Below are 16,104 nucleotides of genomic sequence, written 5' to 3' on the forward strand. Positions count from 1 at the left end.
CCCAGAATGGCAATAACAACAAGGCTGTGAATTTGGAACCCTTGCAAGTTGCTGGTGGGAATGTGAAAGAGTGCAGTCACTATGGAAAAGTTTGGTGGTTCCTCAGTAAGTTAAACACAGAATTACAAGATGACCCAGTTATTCCACTGCTAGGTAAATACCTGAAAGAATTGAAAACTCAAATAAACACTTGTACATGTTTATAGCAGCATTATTCATAATAGCCCAAATGTGAAAACAAAAGGTGGTGTATGAACACAGTTGGCCCTTGAACAGCACAGGTTTGAACCACACAGATCTATTTATATACAGTACAGTCCTGTAAATGCATTTTCTCTTCTTTATGATTTTCTTTTCTCTGGATTACTTTATTGTAAGAATACAGTATATAATACGTATACCATACAAAATATGTGTTAATCAACTTTATATTATCGATGAGGTGTTCGGTTAACACGAGGCTATTAGTAGTTAAGTTTGGGGGAGTCAAAAGCTATACACAAGTTTTTGACTACATAAGGAGTTGAGGCCCTAACCTCTGAGTTGTTCAAAGGTCAACTGTACAATTAAATATTATTTGGCTAAAAAAAGGAATGACTTGCTGATCCATGCTACAGCTTGGTTGACTGGGGGAAACATGCCAGACACAAAGCACACATATCACAAGATCCCACTGACATGAAACATCCAGAATAAGGCAGATCTATAGAAATAGATTGGTTGCCAGGGGTTGGGGGTAGGGAGGAACGGGGAGTGACTATTAACAGGTATAGGTTTTCATTTGAGATGATAGTGGGGATGCTTGAGCAACAATATAAATAAATGTACATACTGCCACTGAACTGTATGCATTAAAAGTGATTTAAATAGCAAATTTCATCATGTGTATTTCACCACAATAAGAAAAATGGTAAAATGCATATCTACCATGTGATATACCTGTTCTAATGGCCTGGGCTCAAGTCATGGTTCCTTTTCCTGGAGAGAGACTCTGGGCATGTCCCACCTGTGAGTCTCCTGTCTGGATCCAATGCAACTGGCAGAAAACTTGGTCAGCCTTAAGGCCATACTTAAATGGGACTTGGGAGTAGAGGATGAAATCAGATCCTGAGGTAAGAATCAAGGAGGCTGGCAGTGAGCTCACCTGTGAAAGCCTGTAAGTGTCAGCCTTGGTTTCCTGAGAAGTCAGAGGGGACACCATAGAGAGAGAGAGAGACAACCCGCTTAGCATGAAGGTTGATATCTCAACTTTACACCTCAAGCCAGCCCCTCAGAGCCTCAGTGTCTTCATCTGTGAAATGCAGACAGAATTTCTACTGGGACTATGGTGAAGAGACAGTGATGAAACATTTTATACAGTGTCTTGTTCTAAGAAGGTTTTGAGGCAGTATGATAATGTGTACCAAAGAGCGCCAATGAGCTTCATTTACCCTATGCCCTCTCCTCTCCACAGGCCCTCCTTCCTCCTCAGATACCCTGCCTTCATATCCTCACCCCTTTTCCACCCGAGATTTTGGGTGTAAGAGCACAGAGTCCCAGTACTGCAGAGAGGGGCTCCTGGGAGAAATGGGGCAAGGACGGGGTCTTTTTAGGAGCCCTGAAAGCCGCCCTTTTGCCCCATAGAAAGCCACAGTACTGAGTTTTCACCAGTGAACACAGTCCACTCCAGGCTCACAATCCTTTCCCCAAGACATTATGTCTGTGGCCAAAACAGCATGGTACCAGCTTGGATATACCCCTGGCCCCCCACTTCCTGTCCAGTGCAGCTGTGCCTTCCCCAAATGTGGCCAAGGGCAGAGCTCACCTCTCCAAGGCTCCCTGCAGGCCAGGGGCCAGGCACACATGCCTCCACTTGCCTGTAATCCCACTGTCATCCCCAAAGCACTGCTTGGGCCTCCAAGTTGCGACAGCTCTCAGCACTCTGCTTTCCAAGCTCTCAAGCCAAAGTATGTAAGTCACAGAGCCAGGCCCTTGTTGTGAGAGGTCCCCCCCACCCCCACCCCTGCAGATTATTTCATCAGAGTAAATTCCCAGCAGTGAGATGATTGGGCTAGATAATATGAACATTTTTAGGGTTTTTGCTGCTCATTGCCAAATTATCTTCCAGTGCTTATATACACTATCAGTAAGAGAATATACTGGTTTCATTACAGTGTTATTGGCACTGATTCTTATCCTTAACTTTTCAAAATTTTTGCGAATACTTTATTCTTTCATTTTTAGAAATACAAATTGCTTGTCGTAAGATTCTTATACTTTAGACAGAGAGGTCACTGGTAATCAGATATATTTCACAAAATAACTAAAGTTTTGATGTGCCATCATTATAGCTTTACTTAAAAAGTGAATTCTATTTTGTCCCTCCATATCTCATAAGCACATTTCCCTACATAATCATAATGTCATCGTGACACTAGATGACCAAGGAGTCTTTGGTGTTATCAAAAGTATACTCCATAGTCACATTTCCCCCCATTGCCTCAAAAATAAGGCCTCTTCTCACTTATCTTGTTCACAGAGGATCCATACAACGGCCATACATGTTATGTGGATATTATGTTTCTTAATTCTCTTTTAATCTAGTGGGTCCACACATACACCTTTCCTTTCTTGCCATTGATTTGCTGCATAAGCCTGATCCATCATCCTGTAGAGTGTCCCACCTCTCCAATTTGTCCAGGCTGCCTTGTGGTGTCCTTTAACTGGATCTTCTATCTTCTCTTCATCCTCACATCTAGAAGTTAATTCTAAAGATGTTCTCTGGATTCAGGCTCAGTTTTGGGGCAGAAGCTCAGAGGCGGGGCTGGGGGCTTCCTAGCCCATCCCACTTGGAGGCACAGGACATCTGGATGCTCCTTTCTTAGTAACTCCAACATTGATCTCTGCAAGATAAATGTCTCATCAACCTTTCAGGCATTGATTGATGCCTATTGATTATCAGTCAGCAAGGATCCACTCTTTAGCTTGGTGTCACAGGGGATGGCCATTCGATCATTCCCTAATTAATTCTTTGTATATTTGAAGATAAATGTGTAAATAGATAAAGGAAGCCAGCATTCAGTAAGCACCTACTATTGTGCTGGCACAGTGCTTGGTGCCTAGCTGTGCTCTGTTGTATTTAATCTTGGCAACAACATGGTGAGGAAGAAAACTGATGTGATCATACCAGAAATAACATTCAGTAGCATTTGGGATGCCTCATTTTATTCAATCCTACCTTTGAGGTACACTCTGTTACCAGTGATGCTCAGAGGTGGTCTTCATTGGCCCAAGAGCACAGAGCCAGGGAGTGGCAGGGTGAGATGTGAACCCAGCTTCTTGCCTTCTGCAAGGCTCCTCCTTGCAGTTCAGGTGGGGTCATGGATCCCAGTTCACCTTGGCATTGGCTGCTTTCAAGCAGTGGTAATTGGGGAAATGGTCGGTGTGTAAGCATGCCCACCTAGGGCTTCTAGAATCCTAGAATTCTTCTAGAAGGACTCAAGCATGACCAACACTGTCTGGCTTAACAGATATTTACTGGCCATAGTCCCTGCTCTTGTGAAACATAGAGGTCAGTCTGTTGGTGGTCATGCCTGTGGGCTATTCAGTAAAGGTGGCCAGATGAAATTCACACTGGAGATGAAGATGTCGGGTAACTGGCAAGAGATAAAAGCTAAGGCAAGGTAGTGGAGGAGACAGCCATAGAGCACATGAAGAGTACGGGGGTAAATAGGCTTGGAGATACCGCATATTAATGGAGGAGAAATCATCTACCCAAGGAAGGGAACTGCAAAATCTTTCCCAGATCCTAAATATCCCATCAGTAGGAATGAAACTATACCAGCCAATCTAGTCATCCTGGGAAGCACATTAAAAGGATGATACAGGGCCATGCACTGACATATGTTCTACCCAATAAGACAGTTGATGATGAGAAAATCAAGTTATAGAACTACATGGACTGATTATGCTATTTATTACACACCCATACACACAAATGCTTTATATACACTACAGGTGGACATGTGTGCCATAAATACATAGAGAAGGTCCACAAGGAGAGTCAGCAAATCCAAACAATATTCACTTGGGCCTGGGATTCGCTGAGGGCCAAGCAGTCAAGGAATCCTTGGTTTTATTGAAATAATTTCATTTGCATAAGAAAAATGTACTCACTTGTCACTTGAGTATTTAAAATTAACTTAACAGTTTAAGTGAAAAGCCGTTCAGAGACTTTGTGGTGTTGGGTGTTATCCAGCCTGGAGGCTGCCAAAGCTGGGGACGCTCCAGGGTAAGGCAAAATAGACAGCTCCCTGAGGCCCAGCCCCTGGCTACTCCCAGGCACTGGCAAATGCAGGAAGGGACGTGTGCCAGGCTCCTGGCATCTAGCCAGGCCTGCAGCAGGCCCTCCTGCCAGGCGGCAGGTACTGTTGTCCTGGGCACTCTCTCCCTGGTTTCTTCCTGAAAATGGGAGAGGGACCTACAGGGAAACTAGAGGTTGAGACTGACTGAGTGTGTACTGAGAAAGGATTCCTGGTCCACCTGCGACCTGGAGAGGCCTAGAGGTGAGACTGGCCTTGGGTGGGGCTCTTTGGTGCATCGGCTGATAAAGAGGAAGTCTGTGGTCACCCAGGCCCCATCTGTGGTCACTCCCTCAGGTCCAGAACCCCTCCAGGTGGCAGCCAGAAGATGAAGGGGTGCTAATATCCCTAGCTCAGTCAGAACAGACCCAGATCTGTCCAAGGGGACATAAGAGGCGCCTCCCTCCCGAGTCATGCTCTGAACCCTGAGCCCTGGCTTGGAAGGCTGCCCCTGAGCCTCTGGAAGGCTGGGGACCAAATGGAGCTGCAAAGATAGAGAGAAGAGTGAGTCTGGGGGTCCTTAGCAGCATCTTGTGGCCTCTGACTGCCCTAACACTGAAATTCCATCCCACTGTGGTTTGAGTGTTGGTTTTGGGGGCGCATCTGTTCCTTACAGTGAAAGCAGCCCATTGCCAAACTGCTCTGCAGAGAGGGATGCAAGCCAAACTCCATCAGCAGCCATGTGCTCTAAGATACTTGACAGCTTTGCCATAAAGATGGGAAGGTGATGTGATATTGGAAAAAGGCCAATCACCTTGCTTAGGTCCCTTGCCCACCACTTTCTGGTTGTGAAATGATACAGATGTGGCCAGTGGCTGCCCTAACCAGACCTGTGTAAGGTCACTTGGCACTCCTGGGTCTCTCTCCCCATGGTCATTCAGTTACTCCAGGCATATCTCTGCCTCTGAGCAAGGCAGGCCCAAGGTGCTGGGGACTGATGCTTCAGGATGGGAACGGCCGTGTCAGTACATCAGCCCCCTTGCCTCTCAGCAGGATGCCACAAGGTGTGTGCTTCTAAGTTTCTCAGGAGGTCCTATGGGGGACTGAGCTCCATTGGCAACCTGCCCACTAACACCTTCCTTAATGGGCTTGCCTTCCTTCCCATGTCCCTTCCCTGCTCTCTCACCATGCTTCCTGGGAACTTGAACCCAACTAACCTACTGTAGCACCTGCTTCACTGCTTGAACACAAATCCTTGTCTCAGGTTCTGTTTCTGGAGAACCCAAACAAGATAGCAGCATTTGGCAAGTGACTTCCCTCACTCAATGCCCTATCCTCATCTGTAAAGTGGGTACAATTGTGAGTACTAGTTCCCCAGTGTCGATTCATCCTGCTTCAGTCACAGCATTCCACTTTCATTTGCCCCATGGTTAGTTTTTTTTCTTTTTAAGATTTATTCATTTATTTGAGAGAGAGCATGAGTGGGAGATACAGAGGGAGAGAGAGAATCTCAAGCAGACTCTGTACTGAGCCCAGAGGGCAATGCGGAGCTCGATCTCACCACCCTGAGATCATGACCTGAACTGAAACCAAGAGTCAGATGCTTAACCGATTGTGCCCCCCAGGCACTCCTCCCCCATGGTCAGTCTTAGTGGTACCTTTGATTCCGGGACTCAGGCCTCTCTGATTGGGAGGAGCAAGACCCAAGCAAAGCCAACCAGAACAGCCCTTCTGGACTGTGAATCCTGCGGGTATAGAGGACAAGTAGCCCAGTCCCCCAAATGAGGCAGCCCGTGGTACCACCTCCCAGCTCCTGCTTGAGCTGGCCTGGCTCCTGTTCTTGTTCAGCTTTGGTGCCTACCCCCTGCTCATACTAAGGCTGCCTGTTAGCCTTCCCATTACCCTGTCAAGAAAGCCAGGTTCCCATGTATGGAAATTCCAACCCTGGCCCTCTGCATTTTGGTGGTCTCCAGGAGCATCTTACATGTTTGAGCTGGAACCTGTGGCTCTGAATGACACTCTCTCCCCATGGCTAGTGGTCCTCATGGGTACAATAGAAAGTGGAATCATGGCTTTGGCACATCTCACTTGGGTACTATGGAGTTTATGCTTTGCTACTCCATTTGCTCATGTCTGATGTTCCACAGGGGTAAGGTGTAGAACTCCCTTGTGTCCCATTCTACCCAGCCCAGAGTCCCTGCACATTATAGGAGCCAAATAAAGGTATATTTAATGGCTAGGTAATTGGAGGAAGGAGTCCAGCTTTGGAAAAGTCTGGCTACAATTATAATTAGAATACAGAACAGTTTCATCATCCCCGAAGAATTCCTTCATGTCACCCCTTTGTAGAAACCCAGTCCCTATACTTAACTCCTGACCACCACTGATCTGTTCTTTCTTCCTATAGTTCCCTTTTTTCCAAAATGTCATGTAAATGAAATCATTGAAGCTTCTAGAGTCTGGCTTCTTCATTCAGCACAATGGCTTTGAGATTCATGTCTTTAATAAATTTTAAAAGATTTAAGTCATATAAATCATGTTCTATGACCAAACCAAAACCAGAAAGAACAATAGAGAAGACAAATAAAACTGATAAATGTCTAGCCACACTGAAATTTAGGAGAACACAAATTACCAACAACAGAAATGAGAACAGTGACATCACTACAGATATCTACAGATATTTGAAAAATAATAGAAGAATATTCTGAAAAACTTTGTTCATAAGTTTGAAAATTTTGATGAAATGCACAGATTTCCTTGAAAACCACAAACTACTGAGGCTGACTCAGAAAGAAATAGATAAATAGCATTGTATTCATTAAAGAAATTGACTTTGTAATTATAAACATTCCCCCAAAGAAAACTCCTCGCCAGGGAATTCATCAAACATTTAAGGGAGAAATAGCAACAATCCTCTACAAGCTCTTCCATAACATTGAAGTGGTGACAATATTTCCCAACTACTTTCATGAGGCCAGAATTACCCTTGTATGGAAACCAGGCAAAGACATTCTAGTAAAACTACAGACTAAAATTCCTGATAAATATAGTTGAAAATTTTAAAGCAAATCTTAGCAAACCAGAGTCAACAATATATAAAAATATTAATACATCATGACCAATAAGGGTTTCTCCCAGGAAGGTTGGGTTGATTGAACGTTCAAAAAACATAATGGCAAGGTGGCTGGGTGGCTCAGTTGGTTAAGCACCCAACTCTTGAGTTCAGCTCAGGTCATAATCTCAGGTTATGATCTGAGATTATGTGTAATCTTCACTGGGTGTGGAGCCTGCTTAAGATTCTCTCCCTCTCCTGCTGACCCTCCCCCTGCTCCCTAGAAACAAACAAACAAAAAATCACAACGGAAGCCAGTATAGGTAATGGGTCAAATAGTGTCCACCTCCCCCAGATTCAAGTGTATTCAGAACTTCAGGATTTGACCTTACTTGGAAATAGGCTTTGTAGATGTCATTAGCCAAGGATACTGAGATAAAATCATTGTAGGTTTAGGATGTGCCCTAAATCCAATGACTGGTGTCCTTATAAGAACAGGAGAGGTCACAAAGACAAACATGAAGAAGGTTGTGAAGATGTGAAGATGAAAGTAGGTAGAAACTGAAGTTATCTGGCTGCTACCCAAGGAATATCTGGGACCACCAGAACCTGGAAGATGCAAAGAAGGATTCTCCCTTATAGCCTTTATAGGGGACATGGCCCTGCTGACACCTTATTTTCAGATTTCTAGATTCTACAACTGTCCAAGAATTAATTTCTGTGGTTTTCTTTAGGTATACAACATAGTGATTTAATAAATGTATATATTACAAAATGATTACCACAATAAGTTTAGTAGCATCCATTACCACACATAGGTACAAGTTTTTTCTCATGATTGAACTTTTAAGATCTATTTTCTTAGTAACTTTCAAATATACAATAAAGTATTGTTAAGTGTAGTTACCATTCTGTTCATTACATCCCCAGGACTTATTCATCATTTACCCATATTTTTTAAAAGAGAATTTTAAACAGATATTAGGGAAGTCTGAGGACTTTCACTCTTTTGTTTAAGGTTCTTTTCACAAGAATTTGTGGAACTTGCTATCATAAATTGAGTGAATGGAAGAAAACTAAGTAAATTAGTAGCAGGTTCATACTTATAGAATATTTTCAGGAAGTGGTTTGATTATATTGTTTAACTCAAAAAAAAAAAAAGCAAAACAAAACCTAACATCATGTCCTAAAGAAGTTCCCTTGAGTTACTAATTTCTGTGTTTTTAAGCGGTAGTTTGTTACAGAAATCCTAGGAAACTAGGACCATACTAAGTAACTCAAAACAAAAAACCACATGATCATCTCAATAATTGAGGAAAAAAACATTTGACAGAATCCAAGATCCATTCCTGATAAAAACCATCACAGAACACTTAGAAGGTGATCTTCCTCAGTTTAATGAATGTAGATTTAAAAAAACCCTCCAGCTATCAACATAAATAGTGAAAGACTTCGTATTTTCCTCTGTGATTAGGAACATGACAAGGATGTTCACTCCCACCACTTCCATTCAGGATTGTACTGGAGTTTCTAGCCAGTGCAATCAGGCATGAAAAAGAAAAAAAAAAAAAAAAAAGTCATTCAGATTGAGACAGAAGGAGGAAGCTGACTTTATTTGCAGGTGACACAATCCCCTGTGGAGAAAAATCTACTGAAATCTATAAAAACAGCTATTATGGGGCTGCCCAGGTGGCTCAGCGGTTTAGCGCCGCCTTCAGCCCAGGGCCTGATCCTGGAGACCCAGGATCCAATCCCACATCGGGCTCCCTGAATGGAGCCTGCTTCTCCCTCTGCCTGTGTGTGCCTCTCTTTCTGTGTCTTTCATGAATAAATAAAAATAATAATAAAAAATAATTTTAAAAAGCAGCTATTAGAACTCATCAGTTTAGCAGGCTCTAAATTCAAAATAAATGTACAAAAATAAAATCTATTTCTACATGCTAGGATTGAGAAATCAGATATTTAAATTAAAAACAAATATCGTTGACAATGGCATTATAAAGATCTGAAAAAAAGTTGTAAAAGAACTATATATTGACACTACAAAACACTCTTGAGAAATTAAAGAATATCTCAATAAAATAATGGAGAGATAGACTTTATTCACCTGTTAGAAGACTTTATATTAGTAAGATGTTAGTTCTCCCAAAGTTGGTCTAGAGATTCAGTACAATCTCAGTCATATTTCCAAGAGGACTGTTTATGGAAATCAACAAAATAACTCTAAAATTCACATGGAAATGCAAAGGACCTACAATAGCCAAAACAACTTTGGAACAAAGAACAAAGTCAATGGGCTAACCCTATTTGATATAAGGATTTATTGTAAACATACCTTAATCAAGACAGTATGGTATTGGCCTAAAGATTCCATATTTGGATTATTTGAAAAAATTTTAGTATTCCATTTTAATTAATTTATATGATTTATGTATGTATGTCTTTTTTGTGGTTGCTCTAGGGATTATGATATGAATAATTAACTTTTAGTTTACTAAGAATCAATATTTTAATTTCCAGTAGAATGCAGACGCCTTCACCATATCCTTTTCCTTTACACTATAATTGTCTCTCTCTTTTTTTTTTTTTAAGATTTGTTTATTCATTCATGAAATACATAGAGAGAGAGGTAGAGACACAGGCAGAGGGAGAAGCAGGCTTCTTGTGAAGAGCCCACTGTGGGACTCGATTCGGATCCTGGGATGAAGGATCCGAGCTGAGGCAGAAGGCAGACACTCAACCACTGAGCCACCCAGGTGCCCCTACACTATAATTATTTTGTGTATTATACCGACATACATTAGAAACTCCATCACACGATACTGTAACTTGTACTTTTAGCATCAAACATGTTTTAAAGAACCTAAGAGGAAAATGTCTTATTATATATACTGAGATATTTACCTCATCACCTTTTCTAAACAACCACACATGGATATGGAATGGGACATTCCTTATTTCTTTGGCCCACACAGATTTGTTGAGTCTGGTGTTCAATGTGTACATCTGGTGTTCCCATCTCCTTCATGGCAAATTTCCAGATCTCTTTGAATACACAAGGGGCACGCTTCTTGAAACCCACTCCATGGATGTGCTTGTGAATGTTGATGGTGTATTCTCTGGTCACTACCTGGCAGAACAGTCCTTCTCACCACCTTTCATCAAGGGAGGCATATGAAGCCAGGGACAAGGAGGCTCAGAGCAGAGTAGGACAAGCACAAGTCAAGTCCTCTCTCCCCAGCTCAGCCTCACACTGCTCCCCTTTGGGGGCTTCTAGGTGCCTGACCACTGAAGTCCCATGTCTGGAGTTTTTTGCAAGGCAACTCCTTGGCAACACATTCTCCATATTTTTGTTTGTCTCAGAGTGTCTTTATTTTGCTTTCACTTTTGTAAGATTATCTTGAAGAATATAAAATTCTAGATTGGTTGAAGTTTTTTTCCTCAACACTTTAAATATTTCATTCCACTCTTCTAGCTTGCATGGTTTCTGAGAAGTCAGGTGGGTGAAGTGTTTTTCCCCCCTCTGGTTTCTCTCAAGATATTTTATCTTTGATTTTCTGCAGTCTGAATAGCATATGTATAGGTTTTTGTTTGACATTTTTCCTGCTTGGTGTTCCCTGAACTTCCCAGACCTGTGGTTGGTTCTGACATTAATTTGGGGGAATTCACACTCATTACTGCTTCAAATCTTTCTTGTGTTCAATCTTCTCTTTCCTTTCCTTCTGGTGTTCTTGATATGCATGTGTGACACCTTTTGCAGTTGTATCACCATTTTGAGATTTGCATTCCATTTTTTTTTCAATCTTTTTTTATCTTTGCTTTTCAGTTTTGGAAGTTTCTATTGGCATTTCCTCAAGCTCAGAGATTCTTTCTTCAGTCATGTCAAGTCTACTAATGAGCTCATTAGGTATTTCTCACTTTTGTTATAGAGATTTTCATCTCTGGCGTTTCTTTTTAATTGTTTTTTTAGGATTCCCATCTCTCTGCTTACATCCATTGCATGTTGTGTATTTTTATTATTAAGAGTCCTTAGCACACTGATCATAATTGCTCTAAATTCTCAGTCTGATAATCCCAACATCCGTGCCTTATCTGAGTCTAGGTCAGATGATTGTTCTATCTCTTCAAAATGTGGGGGGTTTTGCCTTTATGTATGCCTCGTAATTTTTTGTTGAAAGCCATATATGATGTGCTGTGAGAAAGGAACTCCAGTAAATGGACCTTTAGTGATTTGGTAGTAAGGTATGAGAGGAGAAGTGTTCTACGATCTTATGACGGGGCTCCAGTCCTTTAGTGAGCCTGTGTCCCTGGACTGTAAATTACACAAGTCCCTCTCAGTTATTCACCCTGTTAGGTGGGACAAGATGCACAGAGGGGGCTGGAATTGGGTTTTTCCCTTCCACTAGAGACTCCCTTCAGAGACTCTGCTAAAACTATTGAGTAAGACTTTGGTAAAACAGCACAGAGTGCTCTGGTATGTTTCAGAAAGGTTACTTTTCCCTGTCTCTACAGGCAGCACAAGGGAATTTTCTCTGATGTTCACTGTGAGGACCTGGTGGAGTTCCTGGAGGTAAAACTCACAAGAGTGCAGGGGTACCCCTGACTGGGTCTCTCTGGAATTTTTAACTCTCAGACTTGTCCAGAACCAAGCTTCCAATTGGTGGATTGCAGGTCAAGTTATACTACTCTGGCATTGGTTCCTGGGGAAATTTTTGTTCACCTTTTTCTACTCTGTTAACTGAGTATCTCTGTATCCATCTGTATGTTCAATTTTGTAAACAATTATTTGCCGTTAAGTCACTTCTCTGACAGATCTAAGAAGAATTGTTGATTTTTCAGTTTGGTTAGCCTTTTACTAATAAGTAATAATAGGGTAGAGTGATAACTTCCAGGCTCCTTATATGCTAGCCTGGAAATTGGACATCTCATTTATTTTTCAGAATTATCAGATAGCTATTCCACACATTCTGCTGAAGGATCTTCATTGCATTTAGTAAGAGAGATAAGAACTCTACCTTTTGGAACAAAATAACAAAATATATAACAATAATTATATAGTTGAAGATGAAACCAAGAGGATATTTTAACAAAACCTTCCACGTTATTTCTGGGTAGGACAATTTTGAAGGTTTCTTATTCACTTTTTGGTCATTTTCAACTTTTGTCTAATGCACATTACTACTTATATAATTAGAAATCATTAAGCACTCTTAAAATAACCCCTGGCACGGTGAACTCCCATTTCGTGGTCAGAATAATTTCTAAGGCATATGCTGTGGACTATATGGACAGACGGAGAGTTCACATGAAGTGCTGCTTGGGACAAAGGCAGTGCCTAAACAGTGTGAGCATTCTCATTCCAGTCCTGGACACCACATCTGCTCAGGTGAAAGGAAGAGAACCAGCACAGATGCTAGCCCATAGTCATTCAAGCAACAGGCCCTGGGGCTTTGTTTATTTTACTTTTTATTGTCTATTTTACATTGCCTAAACATTATGTTAAAATTAAAATTGTAAAGACCAAACAAAAGAGTCATTGTCATTCCTCTGAGAAGTCCTGAAACCCTTACCCCACTCTTTGGCCCTGGAGACACATGTAGTACTTGATTGGTGGTCCCCAAAAACTCATGTCCAGGTTCCCTGGAACCTGTGACTGTTACATCATTTGGAAAAAAAGTCTTTGCAGATGTAATTAAGTTAAGAATCATGAGATGAGAAGATTGTTCTGGATTATCTAGATGTGCCCTAAATCCAATGACAAGTGACTTTATAAGAGACAAGACAGATTGGAAGGAAAAGGTGATGTGAACATGAAGGTAGATGTGTGAATGGCTTGGGCTCAAGCAAGAAGATGGCAATCACCAAAAGGTAGAAGAGGCAAAGAATAGATTCTCCTCTGGAAACTCAGGAGGGAGTGTGACCCTGCTGATACCTTGGTTTTGGACTGCTAGCCTCCAGAGCTGTGATAGAATAAACTTCTGTTGTGTGAAGCCACCAAATTTGTGGCAATTTGTTACAGCAGCCTTAGGAAACTAATATAGCTTCAGAGAGGCCAGAATGTTGGCAGATCATCCTCCCCAGGCCGGGTGAGTCCAGAAGTCAGACCTCAGGCAGATTGATAAAAAGTCAGTTACAATCTGAGGTGTGCAGGCACACACAGGCAGGCAGAAGCCCTAGCAGAAGACTTATAACCAGGAAGAAACCCACTGTCCTCTAAGAAGGGATTCTTGGGATTCCTGTGGAGCTACCCTAGGGAAGGATCTCTGCTGTGAAGCTTACTCAGTGTTACAGCCTTTGGCAAGTGTGTGCATCAGTCAGCATAGCAGAGGCCATGCTACAATAACAAAAAACCCTAAGCTCTTTGTAAACTATAACATCAAACGTTTACTTTTTTCTCATGTTACTTGTTTATAACGGCTTCTGAATGGGTTCTGCTCCATATTTCCTATCTCCATGACCCAGGCTGAAGACGCAGCCACCATGTGAAACACTAATAGTCACCATGGCAGAAGGAAAGAGAGCTTTGGCAGATTCTGTACAAGCAATTAAAATACACCACCTCATTTGTCTGATTTATTAGTCATTCCACATGCCCCCCCAAATAAGAAGGTCAGAAAGTGTGACCCTATCTTCCACAAGGTGAGAGCTAAAGCTATTTAGTGAACAGCATTAATGACTAGCACGCTTTCTGTGAATTTAAACAGTTCCTCTTTCCACTGATTTTTCAGTGATTACTGCCCACCACAGGGCTGACTGAGATTATGTTCAATTAGTGTTGAATAAAAGGAAGGAGGAAAGGAAAGACAAGAGGAAGGAAAGAAGGGAGGGAAGGAGAAAGGGAGGAAAGATAAAGTTCTTGGTGTGTAGAAAGTGTTCAAGACTGTTTTTCTAAACCAGCACTGAAAATGGAACACAGTAGGAGCACTATAAACATTACATTGACATTCATCTTCGTTTCTCCTAGTTTTATGTTACAGCTTTATGTTAAATCCAAGCCTACAGCCAGACGTAGCCCATGACAGGGCAGCCTTAATGCCCAGGGTCGGGGGTGAGGTTATTGCTGGTGGAATTGATCTAAGCACTCACAGCACAGTCCGGGTGGGTGTCAGAGCAAATCTTGGTGCTAGGTTTGGTGCCAGGGTTGCTCTCCACTCCCCTGTTCTTAGGGCTATGTCCCAGTGACCCAGGACATGCCCAATCCTGCACACTATCATTTCTGGCCACTTGGATCTGCTCTGGCAAGCTCTGTCTAGGCTAATATCTGCACTCTGCCTCTAATCAGCCTATCTAGATAACAACACAAACCTGAGAACTTTGTTTCCATTTCAGTCGTTCCCTTGAATCAATGGGAAGTCCATTTCCATTGACTCAATGTCAAATTATGACTTGTATACAAGTGTCAGCAACCTCACTCAAAGGGTTTCCAGAATAGAGTACAAGTGGTTTCAGGTATGGTTGGATCCAGCAATCTAACTCAGTGCTCCATTTCTCAGCTTGGCTTTCCTCTGCTAAGCCTCATTCTCAGACTGCCTGTTCTACACAGCATAGCTCTTACCCATGAGCCGGGCTGGTGCTAAGAATATTGTAAGGGTTCAGTAAATACTTGTGGAATGAATAAATGAATAAATGGATGATGGGCTTAGCACTCCAGGTTTATATCCTATTAGTTTAGCAATTCCAGGAAAAAGAGAGTAACTCTTTCCAAATCAAAGTCCTTGGGGATGACTGTAATTAGTCTGGCCTGGGTTTGGATCCTATATTTGTCAGAGTGGGCTAGACTTTGCTGTGGTAACACATAAATCCTGAAATCTCTTCCCGCTTACTCACATCACAGTCCAACATGTTTAGGAAACGGAGGCTTTGTTCCAAGTAGTCACTAAGGTGTCCAGGCTCATTTTGTGACCATCTTCCATGTGAAAGTTCACGGTCATCAGGGAAAGGAAATCAAGAGAATATTCCACATAGAAGACATGTTAAATTGCAGGCTTGAATGTGGCATCCTCATTTCTGCCTGTAATTTCCCTGGCTAGGGCTGGTGCAGGAGGAGAATAAAGTGCTCTGTAAAGTTGTGGTATTTTACCATGCTGTAGGTTTTATGACCCTCTGGGCTAATCACTGGGGCAGAGTCTCACTGCTCTGATCGGTGAGGTTTGGGTTGCACGCTCACCCCTAAAGTTGGGAGAGTGGGTCAGCCTTTCAAACTTCCTTTGCCAGCCGTGGAAGAGGCCTGCTTCCCAGGGGGGAAATCAAGGTGCTATTAGCAGAAGGAAGGGGAGATGGGTGCTGAGCAAGCGGAGTTCATGGTGACCTGTAATAGCCAGGTGTTGTGCCTTGACCCTCCTCCCAGGACCAGCAGACAACTTCTGAACATCCTCTTTAGGGTCAGCCTGGCAGAGGGGCTCAGAACAGGTTTGATTTTACTTAAATTACTCTCAAGTAACTTTCAGACCCCTGTGGTCCCTCAAAATCTAATTTAGTGAGGATATTCAAGCCTTGTTTTCATAACAGACTCTGGACAGATCAAAAGAGTCAAATTAAATACCTAGACAGTAATATGTATTTTAATAACTTTTAGAAATTGATTATAAAACTCATGTATATTACTTGCAGAAAACTTGGAAAATAAAGAAAAGTCTCAGTCAGCTTTCACTGAGCTATGCTACAAATGATCCCCCAAATCGCAGTGGCTTGCAGCAACAAAGGTCTATTTCTCCCTCGTGTTTTATGCTGGCAGTCGGATCAGCCGGGCTCTGCTCTGTGTCAACACTC

This window comes from Canis lupus, chromosome 11 (assembly GCF_003254725.2).
Source record: "Canis lupus dingo isolate Sandy chromosome 11, ASM325472v2, whole genome shotgun sequence".
In the NCBI taxonomy this organism is placed as follows: Eukaryota; Metazoa; Chordata; class Mammalia; order Carnivora; family Canidae; genus Canis; species Canis lupus.